This window comes from Schistocerca nitens, chromosome 4, assembly GCF_023898315.1.
Source record: "Schistocerca nitens isolate TAMUIC-IGC-003100 chromosome 4, iqSchNite1.1, whole genome shotgun sequence".
In the NCBI taxonomy this organism is placed as follows: domain Eukaryota; kingdom Metazoa; phylum Arthropoda; class Insecta; order Orthoptera; family Acrididae; genus Schistocerca; species Schistocerca nitens.
In genome coordinates this window covers 959,370,840-959,398,020 of record NC_064617.1, presented here as the reverse complement: position 1 = coordinate 959,398,020, position 27,181 = coordinate 959,370,840, and the positions used below count along the sequence as shown (strand labels likewise).

The window sequence follows — 27,181 nt, the reverse complement described above, 5'->3', positions numbered from 1 at the left end:
TAGATGTAGATGTAGATGTAGATGAAGTGTCGTTGCACTGTTATGGCTGACTGATATGAGTGCATTTCAAGCACGACATACTGTTTCTCAGCTCCTGTCGCCATTTTGTCTCACTGCGCTCTCGAGCGCTCTGGCGGCAGAAACCTGAAGTGCGGCTTCAGCCGAACAAAACTTTGAGTTTTTCTACATATCTGTAGTGTGTCGTGACCATATGTCAATGAATGGAGCTACAGTGAATTTATGAAATCGCTTCAATCATTTGTAACAGCCCTGTACATGTCCGAAAGAACAGACACCATATCCATGTAAGTATATTGTTCTGGCAATACCGGCCATGACCTTCTTCTTCTGTGCGGATGCATACATATTACCCGAACTCTTACGGGACTTGGTAAGAATGTCTTCCACGAGTAATGAGTGTGTTGGGTAGGGACACTACGCATGTAGTGTGTGGACATATTAAGGTGAGAATGTGGGTTTCGCGGGAGGCGTGCCAGAGATAAATCCCTGCAGTCGCGCTATCCTCTGTGCCCTCGGTGGCTCAGATGGATAGAGCGTCTGCCATGTAAGCAGGAGATCCCCGATTCGAGTCCCGGTCGGGGCACACATTTTCGCCTGTTCCCGTTGATATACACTCCTGGAAATGGAAAAAAGAACACATTGACACCGGTGTGGCAGACCCACCATACTTGCTCCGGACACTGCGAGAGGGCTGTACAAGCAATGATCACACGCACGGCACAGCGAACACACCAGGAACCGCGGTGTTGGTCGTCGAATGGCGCTAGCTGCGCAGCATTTGTGCACCGCCGCCGTCAGTGTCAGCCAGTTTGCCGTGGGATACGGAGCTCCATCGCAGTCTTTAACACTGGTAGCATGCCGCGACAGCGTGGACGTGAACCGTATGTGCAGCTGACGGACTTTGAGCGAGGGCGTATAGTGGGCATGCGGGAGGCCGGGTGGACGTACCGCCGAATTGCTCAACACGTGGGGCACACCGTTAGGCCGTCTTCCGCTCACGCCCCAACATCGTGCAGCCCACCTCCAGTGGTGTCGCGACAGGCGTGAATGGAGGGACGAATGGAGACGTGTCGTCTTCAGCGATGAGAGTCGCTTCTGCCTTTGTGCCAATGATGGTCGTATGCGTGTTTGGCGCCGCGCAGGTGAGCGCCACAATCAGGACTGCATACGACCGAGGCACACAGGGCCAACACCCGGCAGCATGGTGTGGGGAGCGATCTCCTACACTGGCCGTACACCACTGGTGATCGTCGAGGGGACACTGAATAGTGCACGGTACATCCAAACCGTCATCGAACCCATCGTTCTACCATTCCTAGACCGGCAAGGGACCTTGCTGTTCCAACAGGACAATGCACGTCCGCATGTATCCAGTGCCACCCAACGTGCTCTAGAAGGTGTATGTCAACTACCCTGGCCAGCAAGATCTCCGGATCTGTCCCCCATTGAGCATGTTTGGGACTGGATGAAGCGTCGTCTCACGCGGTCTGCACGTCCAGCACGAACGCTGGTCCAACTGAGGCGCCAGGTGGAAATGGCATGGCAAGCCGTTCCACAGGACTACATCCAGCATCTCTACGATCGTCTCCATGGGAGAATAGCAGCCTGCATTGCTGCGAAAGGTGGATATACACTGTACTAGTGCCGACATTGTGCATGCTCTGTTGCCTGTGTCTATGTGCCTGTGGTTCTGTCAGTGTGATCATGTGATGTATCTGACCCCAGGAATGTGTCAATAAAGTTTCCCCTTCCTGGGACAATGAATTCACGGTGTTCTTATTTCAATTTCCAGGAGTGTTCATACAGGACGTAATTTTATGCCGCGAGGAGGGACTGGTGTTGCTACGGCTCCCTGTAACCCCTATCTCTCTTATTTTACCCTCTTGGTCGTTACAGGGAGTTTATGTGGGAAGAAATGCTGAGCTGCTTGACTTGTCTGGGAGCGCCCCTCTCGAAATTTAAAGGCAGGCCTAAACGTTTCTGTTAGACATGATGTTTTTATTGTTGAATCTCTCAACGAAATATGCATTAATTCAATGCAGTAAACATTCCACTAAACGAAAAATACTCTAGAATAGATAGGATGGGTATTTCTGATGGTGTTCGTAGATGAATTACACTTTTTTGTCATTCTTCGAATGAATCTATGCTATCTGCGTTCCCTACGTGTAGATTTATGTAAAAGGTAAAGCTGTCGCCAACCCACAGTCGTGTTTGAATACAGTACTTTACTAAGCCTATGGAGGCGTTTAGTGTTTGTCATCGTTTTCCCTTAGCCTTGACTTATCGAGGAAGCCATAGAGGAGCTACAGTTTAACATGAATTCGAACCATGGTGCAAATAGACAGTTTTCAGGTACACAAACCATTTCAGAAAGAGGGATTCGAACCTGAAACCTATGAATTTGTAGTCTGGCACTTACCCACTGAGGCACCTTTTTACTGTATAAATGTCTTTATTTTCGATTAAAAATACTTAATAATATTTCGCTCGACGAAAGATTCTTATCCAAAGACTGGAAAGTTGCACAGGGCACGCCAGTATTCACGAATGGCAGTAGGAGTAATCCTTTTAATTACATGCCCGTATCATTAACGTCGATACGCAGCAGGATTTTGGAACATACATTGTGTTCGAAAATTTTGAATTACCACGAAGAAAACGATCTACTGGCACAACGTCAACACGAATCTAGAAAATATCAAAATCAAATGGCTCTGAGCACTATGGGACTTAACTTCTGACGTCATCAGTGCCCTAGAACTTACAAGGGAACCTCCCCATCGCACCCCCCTCAGATTTAGTTATAAGTTGGCACAGTGGACAGGCCTTGAAAAACTGAACACAGATCAATCGAGAAAACAGGAAGAAGTTGTGTGGAACTATGAAAAAAAAGAAGCAAAATATAGAAACTGAGTAGTCCATGCGCAATATAGGTAACATCAAGGATAATGTGAGCTCCGGAGCGCCGTGGTCCCGTGGTTAGCGTGAGCAGCTGCGGAACGGGAGGTCCTAGGTTCAAATCTTCCCTCGAGTGAAAAGTTTGCTTTCTTTATTTTCGCAAAGTTATGATCTGTCCGTTCGTTCATTGACGTCTCTGTTCTGTAATAAGTTTAGTGTCTGTGTTTTGCGACCGCACCGCAAAACCGTGCAATTAGTAGACGAAAGGACGTGCCTCTCCAATGGGAACCGAAAACATTTGATCGCAAGGTCATAGGTCAACCGATTCCTCCACAGGAAAACACGTCTGATATATTCTACACGACACTGGTGACGGCATGTGCGTCACATGACAGGAATATGTTGTCGACCCACCTAACATGTACACTTGGCGAATGGGTAAAAAGATTCTTCTACCTTGCCCGATTTAGGTTTTCTTGTGGATGTGATAATCACTCCCAAAAAAGTGATGAAAACATAAGAGTTTGTCACATAAACTGCAACAAATGAATGCAACAGTTTCACAGTCGCACAGTTTTCCCTGTGCTGTGTCAAAAAATATGGTTTTTAACGTTTTCAAGTTTTTCCGCGTGTAGACCGTCAAATCCTGCATATGTCCAAGCATATCTGAACATGTCCTGGAATTTTGGAGAGCGAAGTTGATTATGTGTGAGTGCCTGAACTTTGATAATTTCTGAAAATAAAAAATTAAAATTTTCACTCTAGGGGAGACTTGAACCAAGGCCCATTCGTTCCGCAGCTGCTCATACTAACCGCGGGACCACGGCGGTCCTGAACTCACATTCTCCTTGATGTTGCCTATCATGCGCATGGACTACTCAGTTTGTATATTTTGCTTATTTTTTCATAGTTCCACACAACTTCTTCCTGTTTTCTCGATTGATCTGTGTTCAGTTTTTCAAGGCCTATCCACTGTGACAACTTATAACTAAATCTGACGGGGGTGCGATGGGGAGGTTCCCTTGTTAGAGCTATTTAAACCTAACTAACCTAAGGACATCACACACATCCATGCCCGAGGCAGGATTCGAACTTGCGACCGTAGCGGTTTCGCAGTTCCAGACTGTAGCGCCTAGAACCGCTCGGCCACCACGGCCGGCTAGAAAATACCGTTCCTAAGAAACACAACTAGCTCTTTATTAACATGAAGTGTTGAGTGCTATTGACAAGGTATTCCAAATTGACTCCGTATTTCTGGATTACCGGAAGGCTTTTGACACCAACGAAATTGCGTGCTTATGGAATATCGTCTCAGTTGTGTGACTGGATTTGTGATTTCCTGTCAGAGAGGTCACAATTCGTAGAAATTGACGGAAAGTCATCGAGTAAAACAGATGTGATTTCTGAGATTCCCCAAAGTAGTGTTATAGGCCCTTTGCTGTTTCTTATCTATATAAGCGATTTGAGATACAATCTGAATAGCCGTTTCCAGATGACGCTCTCGTTCATCGACTGATAAAATCATCAGAAGATCAAAACAAATTGCAAAACGATTTATAAAAGATATCTGTGTGGTGAGAAAATTGGCAATTTACCCTAAATAACGAAAAGCGCGAAGTCATCCACATGAGTGCTAAAAGGAATCCGTTAAACTTCGGTTATACGATAAATCAATCAAATCTGAAGGCCGTAAATTCAACTAATACCTAGGAATTACAATTGCGAACAAGTTAAATTTAACCAAAGACTGAGTTTAGTTAGCAGAACACTTAGAAAATGTAAGACGTCTACTAAAAAGACTGCTTACACTACGCTTGTCCGTCCTCTTTTAGAATACTGATAGAATTGACGGAGTACATCGAAAAAGTTCAAAGAACGGCAGCACGTTTTGTATTATGGCGAAATAGGAGAGAGAGTGTCACTGGAAAGATACACGATTTGGGGTGGACATCATGAAAACAAGCCTTTTTCGTTGCGGCGGAATGTCCTCACGAAATTCCAATCACCAACTATCTCATCGGAACGCGAAAATTTTGTGACCCCGACCTGCATAGGGAGAAACAATCACCATAATAAAGTAGGGGAAATCAGAGCGCGCACGGAAAGATACAGGTGTTCGTTTTTTTCGCGCGGTATTCGAGATTTGAATAATAGAGAATTTAGAAGGTGGTTCGACGAACCCTCTGCCAGACACTTAAATGTGATTTGCAGAGTACCCATGTAGATTTAGATGTCGACGTAGATTATGTTATTACAGGAATTGTTACGCTGACGATGAAATATTTTGAAAAATTCATAGTGTATCATCATAGAAGGGCCCCATGCTGATAAAATCATTCATACATTCAAAGCAGTACGTAAGTATGTCAGCTCAGTTATGTGACACAAGCACGCACACACACACACACACACACACACACACACACACACACACACACACATACAAACGCACTCCAAATGTCCACGAGTGAATTCTTTCAAGTGCAAAAAAAAAAGTGAAGCACCCAGAAGAGGAGGAGGAAACAGAATGAAACTTCACTGGTTGTGAGGGTATGTGATGTTATTTTAGTGATTACAAAATCGACTCAAATTTAGAAAGAATGTGGCAGTACGAGTCCACTTGTCAGTATGACGTTACACCCACCATGGCCTGGTGCATCCACTGATTCGGTTGGGAACGGCGTCGTAACGATGGTGTATCCTCTCCTGTGGCAAAACGTTGCAACTGGTCCTCGACATCCAGGATGCTGCCACTGCAACACAGTTGCCGTCCGAGCCGGTCCCGGACACCTTCCATCGGAGGCAGATCTGAGGCGCTTACTGGCTACAGAAGTACCTAAACGTCAAGCAGACAGTTCGTAGAGGCAAGAGCTACGTGTGGATGAACACTGACATGCGGAAAAGTGGCACCACGACACTACAAATAATGTCGTGTGACTAGGGCCTCCCGTCGGATAGACGGTCGCCGGCTGCAAGTCTTTCGATTTGACGTCACTTCGGCGACTTGCGCGTCGATGGGGATGAAGTGATGATGATTAGGACAACACAACACCCAGTCCCTGAGCGGAGAAAAGCTCCGATCCAGCCGGGAATCGAGCCCGCGCCCTTAGGATTGACATTCTAGCGTTAAAAGGTTTTTGCTTTGCTTCTCGTATTTAACCAAATATAACATTGATGATGATAATTCATGGCAATGTTTGCCGACAAGATAAAGAATGCAACCTTTTAACACTAGATTGCGTACTTACGGCAGTTCTCCTTGGCCGTTTTTATATTGGTACGACTTGGAAAGAGAGAAAAATTAATAAATGATAGACGATGCGTCGGTTCTCGATTGTGTTCAGGAGACGTACAGATTGACTGCGTGAAAATAGTTTCTCAAATGACCTCTTAACCCGGATTGCTTTCACGCAATCAGACTCTTCAATGAAATTACCTAAGGGACCTATTTGAATAATAAAAAAAAATGCAAAACAGTGAAATTTTGTAAAAAAAAAATTGTCAGATCGGAAACTGAACACATTAATGGTCCCCCAAATACAATCGAGACACCGCGATAAAGAGCGAACCTGTAACAAAGTTCATTTAAATATAAACATTATTTGTGGTTAATTTAAAGAAAAGAATAAGCATAGATTTTCTGTACAGTGAAGCATCAATATATTCTTAAAGAACAAAGGCGTTAAACTATAAACATTAACAAATTTACAATGTATACAAAACTTACATTTTTATGTTTTTCTCATACATGGAGCAGTCCAACAATCGCTGCTTTTGTATGTGTGATATTTTGTAAAACTTAAATGTCCTGGCGTGCGCGTAAGTATTTTTTATCGTCACGAGGTTTACAAAAGCGTTTTTGTTTTCTTAATGATAACGTGGTTTTTCACACTAAATGCAATATAACTTGTAGCGGTGCTACACAACACGTCTTAACAAGTCGGCGACCAAACATCAAAGGTAATGAAGTACATGTCAACATATCGGCGACCAGAAGTACAACTAACTATAAAGACTCTAGAATTTTCCTAACAAATGATAAATTGTTCTTTCTTCTGTTTCGGAGCTTCTTGCTATCAAGCGCTGCGGCAATGATTTTAAATATCTGCGCCCAGCGAGTCATAGTGTTTAAAAGTACCTCTTAAACGCTGGCCGCGCGTCTTGGTATAGGCGCACGTTATAAACAGATTTCGTTTCTTTACTCTCGCGTTGTCATGCTTAGTATCATTACAAACTACAGCTCGGTGGCTATCCTTTTCTCATATGCAAAATTTCTGAAATCCAATAATACGTATCACAACAATCTGTCGCGCTGACCACTCAGCTACTGGGGGCAGACGCGACGGTACTCTCACATTGGTACCAATAAATGACGTACCGTCAGAGTTCCCTTAAGGGGCTCCGGAAAGGCTCAAAATCATGAAAAGTTCAATTTTTACTTTTTTGCGTTTTCTGAATCTGCAGACTATTACCTTTTAATAGATATATAATTTATTCAATTCCGAAGACTACAACTATTTTTAAATTTTTTTTGAAATGTGTTCTACATGGGCGTGACCCACTCTGGCGCTGTTAAACTGCTGTCAAATGGTGTTATTATTAACGTCCGTGTTCATCAGGTACATTTTAGTGATGTGAGACAAAGTATGTGTTGTGGCTAACCTGTGACGGTTCAATATATATCGCTGGTGTGATTGTCGATTGTTTCATGTTTATTTACTCTGTCGTTATCTCGAAAATATTCGTAATTAATTCTGTTTCTTGAGTCTCTGTTTCGTTGAAGTATAATAATGAGTAAAAGTAAAGTTATTAGAAATCCTCTGACGGCTTTTAAGAAAAGGAGAAATGTTGGAAAGCCAAAGGTAAGTGTTATTACTGTAAACAATAAAGACGATAACCAAGTGAGTGAACCTAACCTCTCAAGTACACCTGCCCATAGCAGTCAAAGTGGGAAAGAAAATACTTCACAGAAGAAGCTTGGTTCAATGAGTGAAAACTATGAATGTTTTATGGGCGAATCGGATGTGAATGAAATATTTGATATGTCGGTTCTCAAAGGAATTTTTTCAAACTGTGTAAGATGTATTCATTGTAGTGAAGTTGGTCTGGAACTCTCCATAATAAAGCACGTAGGACTTGCTAGTGAAATACAACTGAAATGTGATAAGTGTTCATACATGACCACCTTTTGGAACAGTGTTGCAGTAACTGCAACTGAAGAAAATGGTAGCAAAATCTACGAACACAACAACGAGCGATGCTTGCTTTAGACAAGGAACGCCTTCGGGCTGCAGACAGGGCTGTAAAGAGTCTAGAAATACAAGCAAGAGTAAACAGGAGGAGGAACAAGAGGAAGCTGGAGGAGGAGTTTGCAGAGGATGAAGATAATCCATCCTATGGACCTGGAATGCACTAAAAAGTTAATCCAATCGTTGTCGCTCGATTCCCAAAACTTTTATTTTCTCATACTAATTACATGTTTTCTAAGGATCTTCCAAACATATTTGTTTCAAACTTTCAGTAAATGTTACACAGTACCTTCTGCATAATTTAACACAGCCTTTTTCCAAAAAACTGTATATTTTTGAATATATAAATAAAAAATTGCAAAAAATGTGAATTTTCATTACAATTGAAAAAAAATCATCTTTAATAAGTGAACTAAAATTTTGTAAAATCCCTGTGTTAAGTTGTAGCCCCTATTCCAATAAATAATCTGTAAAAAGTTCAACTTCCTACCTCAAATACTTTGTGAGGAAAGATATAATTTATAAGCGTTATTTTAACATTGCAAGTATAGGGCGTTCCGGAGCCCCTTAATCACAACCAGTCGAGTCCTGGACTCATACACGGTGGCTCCCCACACCACGACGCCAGGACTAACGCTACTGTGCCTCTCCAAAACGTTTGAAGACCGGAACTTCACCTCAGGTCGCCGCCATACTCGCCGGCGATGGTCATCCGGGGGTAGCGCAGAACTGCGATTCGTCGGTGAACACAGTGCGACGCCATTCATCAGCATCTACGGTCAGGCGCCACTCCAAACGCAGCCATTAGTGTTTTGGTGTTAACAGCAGCCCATACTTGGGACGGTAATTCCCCAGTCCGGCTGCTGCTGGTCTCCAACCAATTTTGCGGGGTGACACAAAACGTAGCAGGTAGATGGTAACTTTTACTCACATGGCAGGCACATATACACTACTGGCCATTAAAATTGCTACACCAAGAAGAAATGCAGATGATAAACCGGTATTCATTGGGCAAATATATTATACTAGAACTGACATGTGATTACATTTTCACGCAATTTGGGTCCGTAGATCCTGAGAAATAAGTCCACAGAACAACCACCTCTGGCCGTAATAACAGCCTTGATACGACTGGGCATTGAGTCAAACAGAGCTTGGATGGCGTGTACAGGTACAGCTGCCCATGCAGCTTCAACACGATACCACAGTTCGTCAAGAGTAGTGACTGGCGTATTGTGACGAGCCAGTTGCTCGGCCACCATTGACCAGATGTTTTCAGTTCGTGAGAGATCTGGAGAATGTGCTGGCCAGTGCACCGTCGAACATTTTCTGTATTCAGAAAGACGCGTACAGGACCTGCAATATGCGGTCGTGCATTATCCTGCTGAAATGTAGGGTTTCGCAGGGATCGAATGAAAGATAGAGCCACGGGTCGTAGCACATCTGAAACGTAACGTCCACTGTTGAAAGTGCCGTCAATGCGAACAAGAGGTGACCGAGACGTGTAAGCAATGGCACCCCATACCATCACGCCGGGTGTTACGCCAGTATGGCGATGACGAATACACGCTTCCAATGAGCGTTCACCGCGATGTCGCCAAACACGGATCCAACTGTCATGATGCTGTAAACAGAACCTGGATTCATCCGAGAAAATGACGTTTTGCCATCCGTTCGTTGCTGTGTAGCTCCTGTCTGTGATGCAGCGTCAAGGGTAACAACAGCCATGGTCTCCGAGCTGATAGTCCATGCTCCTGCAAACGTCGTCGAACTGTTCGTGCAGATGGTTGTTGTCTTATAAACGTCCCCGTCTGTTGACTCAGGGATTGAGACGTGGCTGCACGATCCGTTACAGCCATGCGGATAAGATGCCGTTGGGATCCAGCACGGCGTTCCGTATTACCCTCCTGAACCCACCGATTCCATATTCTGCTAACAGTCTGCTGGATCTCAACCAACGCGAGCAGCAATGTCGCGATACGATAAACCGCAATCGCGATAGGCTACAATCCGACCTCTATCAAATTCGGAAACAGGATGGTACGCATTTCTCCTCCTTACACGAGGCATCACAACAACGTTTCACCAGGCAACGCCGTCAACTGCTGTTTGTGTATGAGAAATCGGTTGGAAACTTTCTTCATGTGAGCACGTTGTAGGTGTCGCCACCGGCGCCAACCTTGTGTGAATGCTATGAAAAGCTAATCATTTGCATATCACAGCATCTTCTTCCTGTCGGTTAAATTTCGCGTCTGTAGCACGTCATCTTCGTGGTGTAGCAATTTTGATGGCCAATAGTGTATGAAGGGGTTGGAATGTGTTTACTGCTAATGCACAATATGGTGGTCCTCTCTTGTGTTGGTCTGATGTGGTCAACCAAAACCCCGACGACAGATACGCGCCGCCCTCAAGTTCCTACGCATTCCAACATTGGACCACTGTCACATATGATCCCCCCCACAATCTTGGATGTTGTACATTCAACCATCTGACCAAAAGACTGCCACAATGAGGCCCCTTTGTAACTCTATGAGGTGCTGATAATGCTGTCTAAGACGATTATACCGCGTCTCCATTTCGCTCTCAGCGATCATGTGATGCTCTTCACACCCCTTACATACCCTATGGGGCCTGATAGCAAACTACACTAATGCACTCTGATCACTGTTCTACCAGTCACAGAAAACTAGTTGTAACCATTTATATATCCGCCCATGGTGTTCATATGTACCATGTTACATTGACATATGACCATGTCTTCTCGGTGCTGTATATGCTTTTGGCTTTGGATAACTTCACATTTGGCTTCAGGCCCAAGCCATAAATGCTACATCGTAAGATATGGAACGAAAGTAAGCAAAACGTGATAGCTGTTTTCCTTTTATGTCACCTAAGTCTGGCAACATTGGAATAGCAAAAGAGTATTTGTTTCCTTCAGCACACCGTCGACAACTATTGCACAGCGTAATACAAAAACTTCCACCAAAGGTGCATTGCCGCTCCATTACAAGAAAATAAAAGTGTGTTCGGCGGGCTAAGTTAAAAAAATGGTTCAAATGGCTCTAAGCACTACGGGACTTAACATCTGAGGTCATCAGTCCCCTAGACGTAGAACTACTTAAACCTAACTAACCTAAGGGCATGACACACATCCATGCCCGAGGCAGGATTCGAACCTGTGACCGTAGCAGTTCCGGACTGAAGCGCCTAGTAGCGCTCGGCCACAGCGGCCGGCGCCAAGTTACAAATAAAACCTAAAAGACTATAAAATGTTGAAAGTTATTGTGCAATTTAGCCCGACAACCATTTTATTTTTATACGAGTACACCGTTGGTGCGTTTGATGAAAGTGGCGAATTGAAAGAATTGCCAGCGTGCTGAGTTAATTCTAATTTGACGACCAAAATTACTTACAGAGCGCCAAATTTCGCAAGTCTTCAGTAAAATTTTGCTTCATGTGTTTCACAATTCCTCTGCCATGTTTGTAGGGGGGATTAAGTACATAAAGTTTTCATAGAGAAACCAAGTCTGCAGTCTGCCCCCGGTAGCTGAGTGGCGTACTCGCTTCGGCGGTACATATACTAAAACTGGAATAACACAGAGAATATTAGCATGGATGACACGCAAAATCGTGAAGCGTCTCACATTTTATACAGGGTGTTACAAAAAGGTACGGCCAAACTTTCAGGAAACATTCTTCACACACAAAGGAAGAAAATATATTATGTGGACATGTGTCCGGAAACGCTTACTTTCCATGTTAGAGCTTATTTTATTACTTCTCTTCAACTCACATTAATCATGGAATGGAAACACACAGCAACAGAACGTACCAGTGTGACATCAAACACTTTGTTACAGGAAAAGTTCAAAATGTCCTCCGTTAGCGAGGACACATGCATCCACCCTCCGTCGCATGGAATCCCTGATGCGCTGATGCAGCCCTGGAGAATGGCGTATTGTATCACAGCCGTCCACAATACGAGCACGAAGAGTCTCTACATTTGGTACTGGGGTTTCAAAGACAAGAGCTTTCAAATGCCCCCATAAATGAAAGTCAAGAGGGTTGAGGTCAGGAGAGCGTGGAGGCCATGGAATTGGTCCGCCTCTACCAATCCATCGGTCACCGAATCTGTTGTTGAGAAGCGTACGAACACTTCGACTGAAATGTGCAGGAGCTCCATCGTGCATGAACCACGTTGTAAAGGCACATGTTCTAGCAGCACAGGTAGAGTATCCCGTATGAAATCATGGCGGTGAATCGAGGAAGTACAGTACATACTGACGAAACTAAAATGAGCTCTAACATGGAAATTAAGCGTTTCCGGACACATGTCCACATAACATCTTTTCTTTATTTGTGTGTGAGGAATGTTTCCTGAAAGTTTGGCCGTACCTTTTTGTAACACCCTGTATATCGCCGGCACGGTAGCTCAGCGTGTTCGGTCAGAGGGTTTAGCTACCCTCTGTAATAAAAAAAAACTGAGTGGACGGATCAACGAACAACCTGAACGAGTGTCATCGGACGTCCGCTACGAACAAATTCAACGAACAATATGGAACAAAAAAAAGTGGTAAACGCGACAGAATGTCCATCCCATGGGGCCGGGTTCGATTCCCGGCTGGGTCGGAGATTTTCTCCGCTCAGGGACTGGGTGTTGTGTTGTCCTAATCATCATCATTTCATCCCCATCGACGCGCAAGTCGTCGAAGTAGCGTTAAATCGAAAGACTTGCACCCGGCGAACGGTCTATCCGACGGGAGGCCGTAGTCACACGATATTTTTATTTAGCAAGTCTGGAAACATGCTGTTTGAATACGAAACAAGTTGAAAGATCGAATCACTTCGCGGTACGCGCACGAACTGAGAAGAGGGTCTCTTACTAAGTCCCTGTTGTTGTTATGACGTCGCATACTATTTTCGTCCGACTGCAGCAACGGCTGCGAGAAACTGATACGTCCGCAACTCGGAGGGTTAACTATGGAGCTCCACGGACGCGCGGCACTCTCGGCTTTGAACAGGACGTCCTTCGCCACGTAGAAGAGACCCCGACGACCAGTACTCGGAACACCGTCGAAACCATGGGCTCCTGTAGAGCACAGAGGCCAGCACTCATTGTCTCCGCTGTGTGCTTGATGTGGAGCGAGAGATTTGAAAGTGATTCGATGCTCAAAATTATTGTACAAGCAAACGGTACATTACCGGATATGGGTTCCTCATCAAAACATTAACTTCTAAGTCTCCTCTACAACATCCTGGATAAAACTATTCTCTGACGTTTCATCCCCGACTGCAGCAGACATCTTCGGAGGTAAAACGGCAGTTGCCTCCGAAGATGTCTTCTGCAGTCGGAGACGAAAGAATAGTTCTATTCATCGATCACGTCATCTCAGCCCCTAAATTTTAACTGAAGTAAACTCCGACTGTGAAGAACTACATTGTGTGGTTTAGTTCCTGTATAGTTCGTGCAATCACTGTAGAATTCAAGGAGGTGATTCATGAGCCGTATGTTGCCGCGTATCCCAACTTTCAACAATGAAGCCTTCATTGTGCAGTGGTTTTAAGCTCAATGACGGAACTGTGACACGAAACTGTGTAACCTCCCCACAAAAATAATAATAATTAATATTAGTATGATTCTAATTTTAGTGTAACCTCAAAACAAAATTCTTTCTCATTTGCAACCTCCCTACAAAATTCTTTTCACATTAACCTCAACACAAAATTCTTTCTGATTTAATCTAAGCTCAAAATTCATTCACATTTAGCGTAACCTCACAACAGAAAAATTCCTAAACCTCTCAACAGTAAAAATTATAATTATGCCGTTCACATTCAGTGTAACGTCCCCCCCCCCCCCCCCCCAAAAAAAAAAATTCAGTAACCTGGTATTAAAACAATGTAAGTAACCTCTCAATTAAATTGTCGCTCACTTATGACTTTTCAATAATTCACTGTGAATTTAACCTGGTAAATTTTGGACGACAGAAGTGCTGCGTCATGGCCCTGAAAGATCATTCTGAATGAAAAAAGGAAAAATTCTTACCTCAATGAAGTCGCCGGATATATCTGCTCTTACAATAAATTATTCCGGCACAGCTCTGTGCAATGCTGGCCGACCTATCTGTCATTTATGAAAGGAAGCAACTGATTTTTCTATTGAAATAATCGGGATGATCATGGATGGGAGAAATTAGTAAATTCTTTAAATTGAAATGAATGGTTGTCAAAAGTTACTTTTTATGAGGAAGATTATTATTACGAGAGTTTTAAAACATTTACATACGACTTGAGATAACATTAGTACATATGCGCGAGGCTGCTTTTTACCTTATACAATAATACTCAGGCTCCGTCATCGCTGCACCGCGGCCGGCCAGCCAACACGATACACCAGACCAGACCAGAGCAGACTCCAGACAAGCAACAACTTACTGCTACAGCTACACAGTTCCTAGTGCAGTCAACACTGCTCTCTGGTCAGAGACCTTGCATATCGCAGGCAGCGCACGAGCAATACGTCGAAATTACATCTGCTCGGACCTCTCACAACTGGAACCTGGCTTTCGCGGACATTGATATCACCAAATGTGCTATCTGGGCACGTCTCAGAAACCATCCTGACCGATTCACTTCAGCCAACACCTGTCTCTTTGTCTGCAAATCTCACAAAAGTTCTCCTGCTTACTTTGCTCAAACAATATCCCTGGGAGGAAGCGTATCTCGGAGGACTGGTTTAGCCACAGACCAGGGGGCGGTTTCCAAATGATCTTCCATTCTGCAGCCCATTGGTCACGGAAGTGGATGTGGATATGGATATGAATACTATCCGGAGACATTGGGGCCAGGACTTAAAGTCGCATACATCGTGTTACTGAAACAACTGAAATACGATTCCAGCCTTGCGGTATGAACAGCTGCCTTGAAACACCATGTCCACTAAGGTAGACGTCGCTTGGGGTGATCAGCAACACAAGCGACGTTGTCCATAGCTTTTAAGCAGAACTGAGTAGTTCCACTGAGACCGATGTCAATTTTCCTCGCGATATAACACTGCCAATGTGTGCGGTCTTGTAATCATTTATTGCGCACGTGTTTTCCTTGAAGACGGCATATCGTAACATACCCATTTCCGTTTTCACACAGGAAGCGAATCAGGCAATCAATTTCCATTGTTCTAAAAGCCCAGTCACGGTTTCCCCTGATAACTGATTAAGCCGTAACGTCAACAACAGCCCACAAACGTAATTAATTCACTGCGGAGGCCCGTCTAAACTACTAACGGCTAAAAGGGAGCGCTATTCTACTTGCAGGGTGGCTATCTAACGACTTCCGGGCGCAACAGAAATTATATTTTCAGCGTTTCATGTGGCTATCGATCGATTTTTAAAAATTTAAAATGCTGTCATAACCTGCTCATTAATAGCTATCATCTTATGTTAAATACACTACTGGCCATTAAAATTGCTACACCACGAAGATGACGTGACGTGCTACAGACGTGAAATTTAACCGACAGGAGGAAGATGCTGTGATGTGCAAATGATTAGCTTTTCAAATCATTCACACAAGGTTGGCGCCGGTGGCGACATCTACAACGTGCTGACATGAGGAAAGTTTCAAACCGATTTCTCATACACAAACAGCAGTTGACCGGCGTTGCCTGGTGAAACGTTCTTGTGATGCAGCCTGTAAGGAGGAGAAATACGTACCATAACGTTTGCGACTTTGATAAAGGTAGGATTGAAGAATATCGCGATTGCGGTTTATCGTATCGCGACATTGCTACTCGCGTTGGTCGAGATCCAATGACTGTTGGTACAATATGGAATGGATGCGTTCACGAGGGTAATACGGAATGCCATACTGGAACCCAACGGCCTCGTATCACTAGCAGTCGAGATGACAGGCATCTATTCCGCATGGCTCTAACGGATCGTGCAGCCACGTCTCGATCCCTGAGTCAACAGATGGGAACGTCTGCAAGACGAGAACCATCTGCACGAACAGTTCGACGACGTTTGCAGCAGCATGGACTATCAGCTCGGAGACCATGGCTGCGGTTACCCTTGACGCTGCATCACAGACAGGAGCGCCTGCGATGGTGTACTCAACGACAAGCTGGTTGAACGAACCGCAAAACGCCATTTTTTCGGATGAATCCAGTTCTGTTTACAGCATCATGATGGTCGCATCCGTGTTTGGCGACATCGGGGAGAACCCACATCGGAAGCGTGTATTCGTCATCTCCATACTGGCGTATCACCCGGCGTGATGGTATGCGGTGCCATTGGTTACACGTCTCGGACACCTCTTGTTCGCAGTGACGCACTTTGAACAGTGGACGTTACATTTCAGATGTGTTACGACCCGTGGCTCTACCCTTCATTCGATCCCTGCAAAACACTACATTTCAGCAGGATAATGCACGACCGCATGTTGCAGGTCCTGTACGGGCCTTCCTGGATACAGAAAATGTTCGACTGCTACCCTGGCCAGCACATTCTCCAGATGTCTCACCAATTGATAACGTCTGGTCAATGGTGGCCGACAAACTGGCTCGTCACAATACGGCAGTCACTACTCTTGATGAGCTGTGGTATCGTGTTGAAGCTGCATGGGCAGCTGTACCTGTACACGCCATCCAAGCTCTGTATGATTCAATGCCCAGGAGTATCAAGGCCGTTATTACGGCCAGAGGTGGTTGTTCTGGGTACTGATTTCTCAGGATCTATGCACCCAAATGGCGTGAAAATGTAATCACATGTCAGTTCTAGTATAATATATCTGTCCAATGAATACCCGTTTATCATCTGCATTTCTTCTTGGTGTAGCAATTTTAATGGCCAGTAGTGTACAATAAGCCAGGTGTTACAATTGGAAAGTTTATATATGTCTTGAGGCAGTATAGGTCACAAAGCACTGCACTCCGTCTTCAGGCCACAAGTGGCCCATCGGCACCATCCGACCGCCGTGTCATCCTCAGATGAGAATGCGGATTGTAGGGTCGTGCGGTCAGCACACCGCTCTCCCAGTCGTTATGGTAGTTGTCTTTGAACGGAGCCGCTACTATTCGGTCGAATAGCTCCTCAATTGGCATCACGAGACTGAATGCACCCCGAATAATCGCAATAGCGCATGGCGGCCCAGATGGTCACCCATTCAAGTACCGGCCACGCCCGACAGCGCTTAATGTCGGTGGTCTGACGGGAACGGGTGTATCCACTGCGGCAAGGCCGCTGCACAGTGTAACTCAGAGCGTGCGAATATCCGGACTTTGTTCATCCCTTATTTGAAAATGAGAGCACTTAGCGAATTCCAACGAACTTTACACATAAATCAAACTTTTAGGAAATCTTTTCCCCTTACACCGCCCCCCTCCCTCCCACAAAATTACTAAAGGAAAAAAGTTAATTGCCTACTGCATTTCGTTGTACCTGGACTAAATCTGCAACATCAGGTATGACGTCTTAATTTGTTACTTCTTTACTACTCACTCCATTCGCAATGCTTTATGCAGACAGTATCCGCATATGCGACTGAACGTACCTGCAAAATTATATCACTGTATTAGGTTTGTGCATAAGTTTGTAGCGTTTTTGTTTAGCATGTTAGCATTCCGGTTGCTAGGGGTTTATTTATCGACTGTCGTTTTTTATTTGTGGTTTGCTGTTGCTATTTGAGTTTCCATATTGCCATCTTGTCACCTGGAGATAGTGAGTGAAGCTGTGGAAGCTAGAAAATGGAATGCCAAGAGAAGAAATCGGAACATTTCCGATATACGTGTATTCTTCTGTTTGAGTTCAATAGTGGGGAGACACTGCGGAGGAGGCCATAAATGTTTGCGGCGTGTACGGTGATATTGCCATTGGATAAAGCACGCCAGAAAATGGTTTTCTCGTTTTAAGAAGGATTATTGCGGCATTAGTGACTGTCCATATTCAGGAAAACCTTCGCGGTTTGTTGAGGATGATTAGAATGCTTTAATCAACAATGATCCACGTCAGTGTACTCGAGAACTGTCAAATGCGGTGAACTGTGATTATTCTACCATCGTGCGACGTTTGCATGCAGTGGGGAAGGTTCAAAAATCGGCTGTGTGGGTACCGCATTCTCTAAGCCAAAATCACAAATACACTCCTGGAAATGGAAAAAAGAACACATTGACACCGGTGTGTCAGACCCACCATACTTGCTCCGGACACTGCGAGAGGGCTGTACAAGCAATGATCACACCCACGGCACAGCGGACACACCAGGAACCGCGGTGTTGGCCGTCGAATGGCGCTAGCTGCGCAGCATTTGTGCACCGCCGCCGTCAGTGTCAGCCAGTTTGCCGTGGCATACGGAGCTCCATCGCAGTCTTTAACACTGGTAGCATGCCGCGACAGCGTGGACGTGAACCGTATGTGCAGTTGACGGACTTTGAGCGAGGGCGTATAGTGGGCATGCGGGAGGCCGGGTGGACGTACCGCCGAATTGCTCAACACGTGGGGCGTGAGGTCTCCACAGTACATCGATGTTGTCGCCAGTGGTCGGCGGAAGGTGCACGTGCCCGTCGACCTGGGACCGGACCGCAGCGACGCACGGATGCACGCCAAGACCGTAGGATCCTACGCAGTGCCGTAGGGGACCGCACCGCCACTTCCTAGCAAATTAGGGACACTGTTGCTCCTGGGGTATCGGCGAGGACCATTCGCAACCGTCTCCATGAAGCTGGGCTACGGTCCCGCACACCGTTAGGCCGTCTTCCGCTCACGCCCCAACATCGTGCAGCCCGCCTCCAGTGGTGTCGCGACAGGCGTGAATGGAGGGACGAATGGAGACGTGTCGTCTTCAGTGATGAGAGTCGCTTCTGCCTTGGTGCCAATGATGGTCGTATGCGTGTTTGGCGCCGTGCAGGTGAGCGCCACAATCAGGACTGCATACGACCGAGGCACACAGGGCCAACACCCGGCATCATGGTGTGGGGAGCGATCTCCTGCACTGGCCGTACACCACTGGTGATCGTCGAGGGGACACTGAATAGTGCACGGTACATCCAAACCGTCATCGAACCCATCGTTCTACCATTCCTAGACCGGCAAGGGAACTTGCTGTTCCAACAGGACAATGCACGTCCGCATGTATCCCGTGCCACCCAACGTGCTCTAGAAGGCGTAAGTCAACTACCCTGGCCAGCAAGAGCTCCGGATCTGTCCCCCATTGAGCATGTTTGGGACTGGATGAAGCGTCGTCTCACGCGGTCTGCACGTGCAGCACGAACGCTGGTCCAACTGAGGCGCCAGGTGGAAATGGCATGGCAAGCCGTTCCACAGGACTACATCCAGCATCTCTACGATCGTCTCCATGGGCGAATAGCAGCCTGCATTGCTGCGAAAGGTGGATATACACTGTACTAGTGCCGACATTGTGCATGCTCTGTTGCCTGTGTCTATGTGCCTGTGGTTCTGTCAGTGTGATCATGTGATGTATCTGACCCCAGGAATGTGTCAATAAAGTTTCCCCTTCCTGGGACAATGAATTCACGGTGTTCTTATTTCAATTTCCAGGAGTGTATGAGGAGGGGCCATATGTGAATCTCTGCCTGCTTGTCATCAGTTGGCTCGTGAACAAGACCAACCGTTCCTACAACGTATTGTTACTGATGACGGGAAATGTATCGTTATGCCGACGTAAGGAAACGGAACGAATGGTTGAGCCCTAACGAAGCAGCAAATCCTAGTAAAAAAGCTGCGCGCATCCACGAAAGATAATTTTATGCTTCTGATGGAACAGCGACGGTGTGGTGTACTACGAATTGCTTCCCCGAGATGTAACCATAGCTGAGGACATTTATTGTCAACAACTGAGACGTCTTGCAGACGCAATTCAAGAACAACGACCAGGAAGACTGCGTGAAGTGAGTCTACTCCGAGATAATACACACAGGCATTCTGCTAAACTGGCAAAAAACACTGCACAGGAGTTGGATTGGGAGGTCATTCCGCGCCCACCTCTTCACACGATTTTGAACCCTTAGATTTTCAGCTTTTCCTCTCTCTACCGAACAACTTTCAAGGAACTTGCTTTCCAGATGAAAATGCGTTCGTAACATGGCTTGACGAGTTCTTCACCACAAAACCACGTGATTTCTGCAGTCGTAGAACCGAAAAGCTACCCCAGCGTTGGCGGAGTGTTGTAAATAGTGTTGATGAAGTCCCATACTCAATCACAGAGCATAGGGAACGATGCGGGAGACCCGCACCTAGGCAAGGTCCTAGCGGAGGTGGTTTGCCATTGCCTTCCTCCGACCGTAATGGGGATGAATGATGAGGACGACACAACAACACCCGGTGATCTCGAGGCAGGTGAAAATCCCTGACCCCGACGGGAATCGAATCCGGGACCCCGTGCTCGGGAAGCGAGAACGCTACCGCGTGACTACGAGCTGTGGACTGTTGTAAATACCAGTGAAGGAGGACAAATTATTGAAGACTAGAGCCTCTGTTATGTGTATTTGTGGTGTTTATTAAACATACGGAAAAACGCTACGAACTTATGTACCAACCTAATACGACACCGTCCGCATCTCGTGGTCGTGCGGTAGCGTTCTCGCTTCCCACGCCCGGGTTCCCGGGTTCGATTCCCGGCGGGGTCAGGGATTTTCTCTGCCTCGTGATGACTGGGTGTTGTGTGCTGTCCTTAGGTTAGTTAGGTTTAAGTAGTTCTAAGTTCTAGGGGAGTGATGACCATAGATGTTAAGTCCCATAGTGCTCAGAGCCATTTGAACCATTTTTTTTTTAATACGACACACAATTCGGAAGATATAACGTTTCATTCATGGGAGTCAGATTGTTTGGAGTCGAGAATAGAAGTTTACTTGACTATAATAACTTACGATGAACTGTATTAAAATCTGCAAGCCGACCACTGCAGTTGAGGTAATAATCACAAAATTTGCGCCGTGTTCTAAGTAAGTAATACGATTCATTGGAGTCAGAGCTAGTGAATAGTCCTGTCGTCAAACTGTATAGTCATAGCAGTAGGTCGGCTGTCGCTTTGTTTCCGCCCAAATAACAGCCCTAGCTGCCAGTCTTTGACAGGCAATTATCGATTAAATGCATGATGTCTAGCGTATATTGCAAAAATTACACGGTCCAGTCACATTAACATGCCCACCGCCTATGTTCGACTTCAGCGTGCAATAACCACTGACTGACAACAAGAGGCAGCACTAGCGGTGGAAGGTTTATAAGGCGTGCCTGGGGGACGCGCTGAGTAGTGCAGTTGTCGTAATGCTGAAACGGAGCCATTTATCTGACGTCCAAGAGAGCAGGATCATTGGCTTTCACACTATGAGTGGAAGCATTTCCGATATACGAGGGCAGTTCAGAAAGTAACCTCCGATTGGTCACAGTGCGGGTTGTGGGGGGAGTAGCGACGCCATCTGTGCGTTCACGCACTCAACAGGTCAGTCGGCATCAAGCCGTGGTCGAGTGAACGTCGTACCTGCGCTAGTTTAGTTTTTGTGGCAGTTTGAAATGTGTGCTGCAATAGAAAACCCCGCCAAATGTGAAGTGCGTGCTGTCATAAGGTTTTTTACAGCCAAAGGATATTCTGCAGCAGCTATTCATCGTGAGGTTTGTGCCGTGTACGGACCGAGAGTTATGAGTGAAGGAGTTGTCCGTGAATGGGTACGTTTATTTAAAAGTGGACGAGAAAACGTTCGTGATGAAGAGAGGAGTGGTAGACCATCATTGGTGACTGACGAACTCGTTCAGACAGTTGATGCAAAAGTTCGTGAAAATCGACGTTTCTCAATGTCGGAGTTGTCTACTGGTTTTCCACAGATTTCTAAGACTCTCTTGTACGAGATAGTGACAGCAAGATTGGGTTACCGTAAGTTCTGTGCACGATGGGTGCCCAAAATTCTTACCGACCACCACAAAACTCAAAGAATGGCCTCTGCATTAGACTTTCTGTCACGTTATGAGGACGAAGGAGAACCATTGTTAAACAGAATCGTGACCGGTGACGAAACCTGGATTAAGTACGTGAACCCTGAGACAAAAGAACAATCTAAGATGTGGGCACATTCAAATTCGCCTACCAAACCAAGAAAAGCCTCGCAAGATTTTTCTGCCAGAAAACTGATGGCAACGGTGTTTTGGGATGCCAAAGGGGTGTTGTTGGTTGAATTCATGGAACGTGGTACGACCATTAATCAAGACGTGTACTGTGAAACAATAAAAAAGTTACGACGGGCTATACAGAACAAACGCCATGGTATGCTGACTTCCGGTATCGTTTTTTTGCACGATAACGCCCGTCCCCACTCTGCTCGCAGAACAACGGCCCTTCTTGAGTCCTTCAAGTGGGACGTTATCAACCATCCACCTTACAGCCCAGACCTGGCGCCAAGTCATTATCACTTCTTCATGCATTTGAAGAAATGGCTCGGGTCACAGCGGTTTGATGACGACGTGGAGCTCAAAGATGCGGTCACAGGCTGGCTCCAGGCACAAGCGGGTGATTTTTATGCAGAAGGAATTTCAAAGCTTGTGAAGAGATACGATAAGTGCCTCAATCGCTACGGAGACTATGTAGAAAAATAGTGCAAAGATGTAGTTGTAAGATGTATATATTAAAATATTTTTATTTATCTTGGTGTATTTTTTTAAATCAACCGGAGGTTACTTTCTGAACGGCCCTCGTAGCTATGATTGTAAACAGTTCGCGTGCCACCATAGTTAAAGTATACCGCGCACGGCAAAATCGCGCTATCCAAAACCGTCGCAGAGGCAATTGCGGTTGACCATGAGGCATAGATGACAGGTGTGAACGACAGCCGCAGAGATGTGTGCGGGTGAACGCACGTGTAAATATTGGATAACTGATCGCCCCCAGGAACCACGGGGCTACCAACAGTGTCTCCTCACCGACCCTACAGCGAACGTTGCTGCGCACGGGTCTCCACAGCAGGTGCCTGGTCGGTGCACCCACAGTGGCTGATGTTCATCGGCGAAGAAGGCTGGAATTTGCACGCCAATACCGTAACTGGACGTTCGCTGAGCTGCGGATCCATCGATCATCTTATGGGGGTCGTCCAGCAAATTTTGGTTCTTATGTTCACTTCCCCCATGAACCATGGACCTTGCCGTTGGTGAGGAGGCTTGCGTGCCTCAGCGATACAGATGGCTGTACCGTAGGTGCAACCACAACGGAGGGGTATCTGTTGAGAGGCCAGACAAACATGTGGTTCCTGAAGAGGGGCAGCAGCCTTTTCAGTAGTTGCAGGGGCAACAGTCTGGATGATTGACTGATCTGGCCTTGTAACATTAACCAAAACGGCCTTGCTGTGCTGGTACTGCGAACGGCTGAAAGCAAGGGGAAACTACAGCCGTAATTTTTCCCGAGGACATGCAGCTTTACTGTATGATTAAATGATGATGGCGTCCTCTTGGGTAAAATATTCCGGAGGTAAAATAGTCCCCCATTCGGATCTCCGGGCGGGGAGTACTCAAGAGGACGTCGTTATCAGGAGAAAGAAAACTGGCGTTCTACGGATCGGAGCGTGGAATGTCAGATCCCTTAATCGGGCAGGTAGGTTAGAAAATTTAAAAAGGGAAATGGATAGGTTAAAGTTAGATATAGTGGGAATTAGTGAAGTTCGGTGGCAGGAGGAACAAGTCTTTTGGTCAGGTGATTACAGGGTTATAAATACAAAATCAAATAGGGGTATGCAGGAGTAGGTTTAATAATGAATAAAAAAATAGGAGTGCGGGTTAGCTACTACAAACAGCATAGTGAACGCATTATTGTGGCCAAGATAGACACAAAGCCCATGCCTACTACAGTAGTACAAGTTTATATGCCAACTAGCTCTGCAGATGATGAAGAAATTGATGAAATGTATGACGAGATAAAAGAAATTATTCAGGTAGTGAAGGGAGACGAAAATTTAATAGTCATGGGTGACTGGAATTCGTCAGTAGGAAAAGGGAGAGAAGGAAACATAGTAGGTGAATATGGATTGGGGGGAAGAAATGAAAGAGGAAGCCACCTTGTAGAATTTTGCACAGAGCATAACTTAATCATAGCTAACACTTGGTTCAAGAATCATAAAAGAAGGTTGTATACCTGGAAGAATCCTGGAGATACTAAAAGGTATCAGATAGATTATATAATGGTAAGACAGAGATTTAGGAACCAGGTTTTAAATTGTAAGACATTTCCAGGGGCAGATGTGGATTCTGACCACAATATATTGGTTATGAACTGCAGATTGAAACTGAAGAAACTGCAAAAAGGTGGGAATTTAAGGAGATGGGACCTGGATAAACTGAAAGAACCAGAGGTTGTACAGAGTTTCAGGGAGAGCATAAGGGAACAATTGACAGGAATGGGGGAAAGAAATACAGTAGAAGAAGAATGGGTAGCTCTGAGGGATGAAGTAGTGAAGGCAGCAGACGATCAAGTAGGTAAAACGACGAGGGCTAATAGAAATCCTTGGGTAACAGAAGAAATATTGAATTTAATTGATGAAAGGAGAAAATATAAAAATGCAGTAAATGAAGCAGGCAAAAAGGAATACAAACGTCTCAAAAATGAGATCGACAGGAAGTGCAAAATGGCTAACCAGGGATGGCTAGAGGACAAATGTAAGGATGTAGAGGCTTGTCTCACTAGGAGTAAGATAGATACTGCCTACAAGAAAATTAAAGAGACCTTTGGAGAGAAGAGAACCACTTGTATGAATATCAAGAGCTCAGATGGCAACCCAGTTCTAAGCAAAGAAGGGAAGGCAGAAAGGTGGAAGGAGTATATAGAGGGTTTATACAAGAGCGATGTACTTGAGGACAATATTATGGAAATGGAAGAGGATGTAGATGAAGATGAAATGAGAGATACGATACTGCGTGAAGAGTTTGACAGAGCACTGAAAGACCTGAGTCGAAACAAGGCCCCGGGAGTAGACAACATTCCATTAGAACTACTGATGGCCTTGGGAGAGCCAGTCATGACAGAACTCTACCATCTGGTGAGCAAGATGTATGAGACAGGCGAAATACCCACAGACTTCAAGAAGAATATAATAATTCCAATCCCAAAGAAAGCAGGTGTTGACAGATGTGAAAATTACCGAACTATCAGTTTAATAAGTCACAGCTGCAAAATACTAACGCGAATTCTTTACAGACGAATGGAAAAACTGGTAGAAGTGGACCTCGGGGAAGATCAGTTTGGATTCCGTAGAAATGTTGGAACACGTGAGGCAATACTAACCTTACGACTTATCTTAGAAGAAAGATTAAGAAAAGGCAAACCTACGTTTCTAGCATTTGTAGACTTAGAGAAAGCTTTTGACAACGTTAACTGGAATATTCTCCTCCAAATTCTGAAGGTGGCAGGGGTAAAATACAGGGAGCGAAAGGCTATTTACAATTTGTACAGAAACCAGATGGCAGTTATAAGAGTCGAGGGGCATGAAAGGGAAGCAGTGGTTGGGAAAGGAGTGAGACAGGGTTGTACCCTCTCCCCGATGTTATTCAATCTGTATATTGAGCAATCAGTAAAGGAAACAAAAGAAAAATTCGGAGTAGGTATTATAATTCATGGAGAAGAAGTAAAAACTTTGAGGTTCGCCGATGACATTGTAATTCTGTCAGAGACAGCAAAGGACTTGGAAGAGCAGTTGAACGGAATGGACAGTGTCTTGAAAGGAGGATATAAGATGAACATCAACAAAAGCAAAACGAGGATAATGGAATGTAGTCAAATTAAATCGGGTGATGCTGAGGGGATTAGATTAGGAAATGAGACACTTAAAGTAGTAAAGGAGTTTTGCTATTTAGGGAGTAAAATAACTGATGATGGTCGAAGTAGAGAGGATATCAAATGTAGACTGGCAATGGCAAGGAAATCGTTTCTGAAGAAGAGAAATTTGTTAACATCGAGTATAGATTTAAGTATCAGGAAGTCGTTTCTGAAAGTATTTGTATGGAGTGTAGCCATGTATGGAAGTGAAACATGGACGATAACCAGTTTGGACAAGAAGAGAATAGAAGCTTTCGAAATGTGGTGCTACAGAAGAATTTGAAGATAAGGTGGGTAGATCACGTAACTAATGAGGAGGTATTGAATAGGATTGGGGAGAAGAGAAGTTTGTGGCACAACTTGACTAGAAGAAGGGATCGGTTGGTAGGACATGTTTTGAGGCATCAAGGGATCACAAATTTAGCATTGGAGGGCAGCGTGGAGGGTAAAAATCGTAGAGGGAGACCAAGAGATCAATACACTAAGCAGGTTCAGAAGGATGTAGGTTGCAGTAGGTACTGGGAGGTGAAGAAGCTTGCACAGGATAGAGTAGCATGGAGAGCTGCATCAAACCAGTCTCAGGACTGAAGACCACAACAACAACAACATGTTCACTTACAGATGGATGTAAGTCTGTATGAATGCAGAGTCTCTCAGCGATAACATTGAATAAAATGTTTTTGGGTTTCCAACCGCTTCAGTTGCTTAAAACTACAGGAGCTGTACAGCAAACCTCTTCATGCAGATTTTTGAGGATATTGCCATAGATACTACGCCATAGAAGCCGAAGTGTTTCTTTCGATACGTTGACGACACGTTCGTCATTTATCCACGCGGACGCGAGAAACTAGATGAGTTTTTGGAACAACTCAATGGCATCAACAGTAATATCCGGTTCACCATGAAGGTGGAAAAAGATAATGCATTGCACTTCCTCGAGGTCCTTGTCCACCGTAAACGAAATGGGTGCCTTGGCCACAGCGTCTACAGAAAACCCACCCACACAGACCTGTACCTGCACGCCACCAGCCATCATCATCCAGCACAGAAGCGCACAGTATTACAAACATTGGTGCATCGTGCAAGAGTAATATCAGGCGACGATAATCTGCCCCATGAACTGAGCCACCTACGCAAGGTTTTCAGGAATAACGGCTCCAACCCCCATCAAGTGGAAGAAGAAATTTCTGGGAAATATCAGAATAAGACCA

General features: G+C 45.2%; 1 pseudogene; it reads left to right on the top strand.

The window, feature by feature from the left end:
* Positions 1-11,727: 11,727 nt before the first annotated feature.
* On the top strand, positions 11,728-11,821 carry LOC126254811 (U6 spliceosomal RNA; annotated as a pseudogene).
* Positions 11,822-27,181: the final 15,360 nt, after the last annotated feature.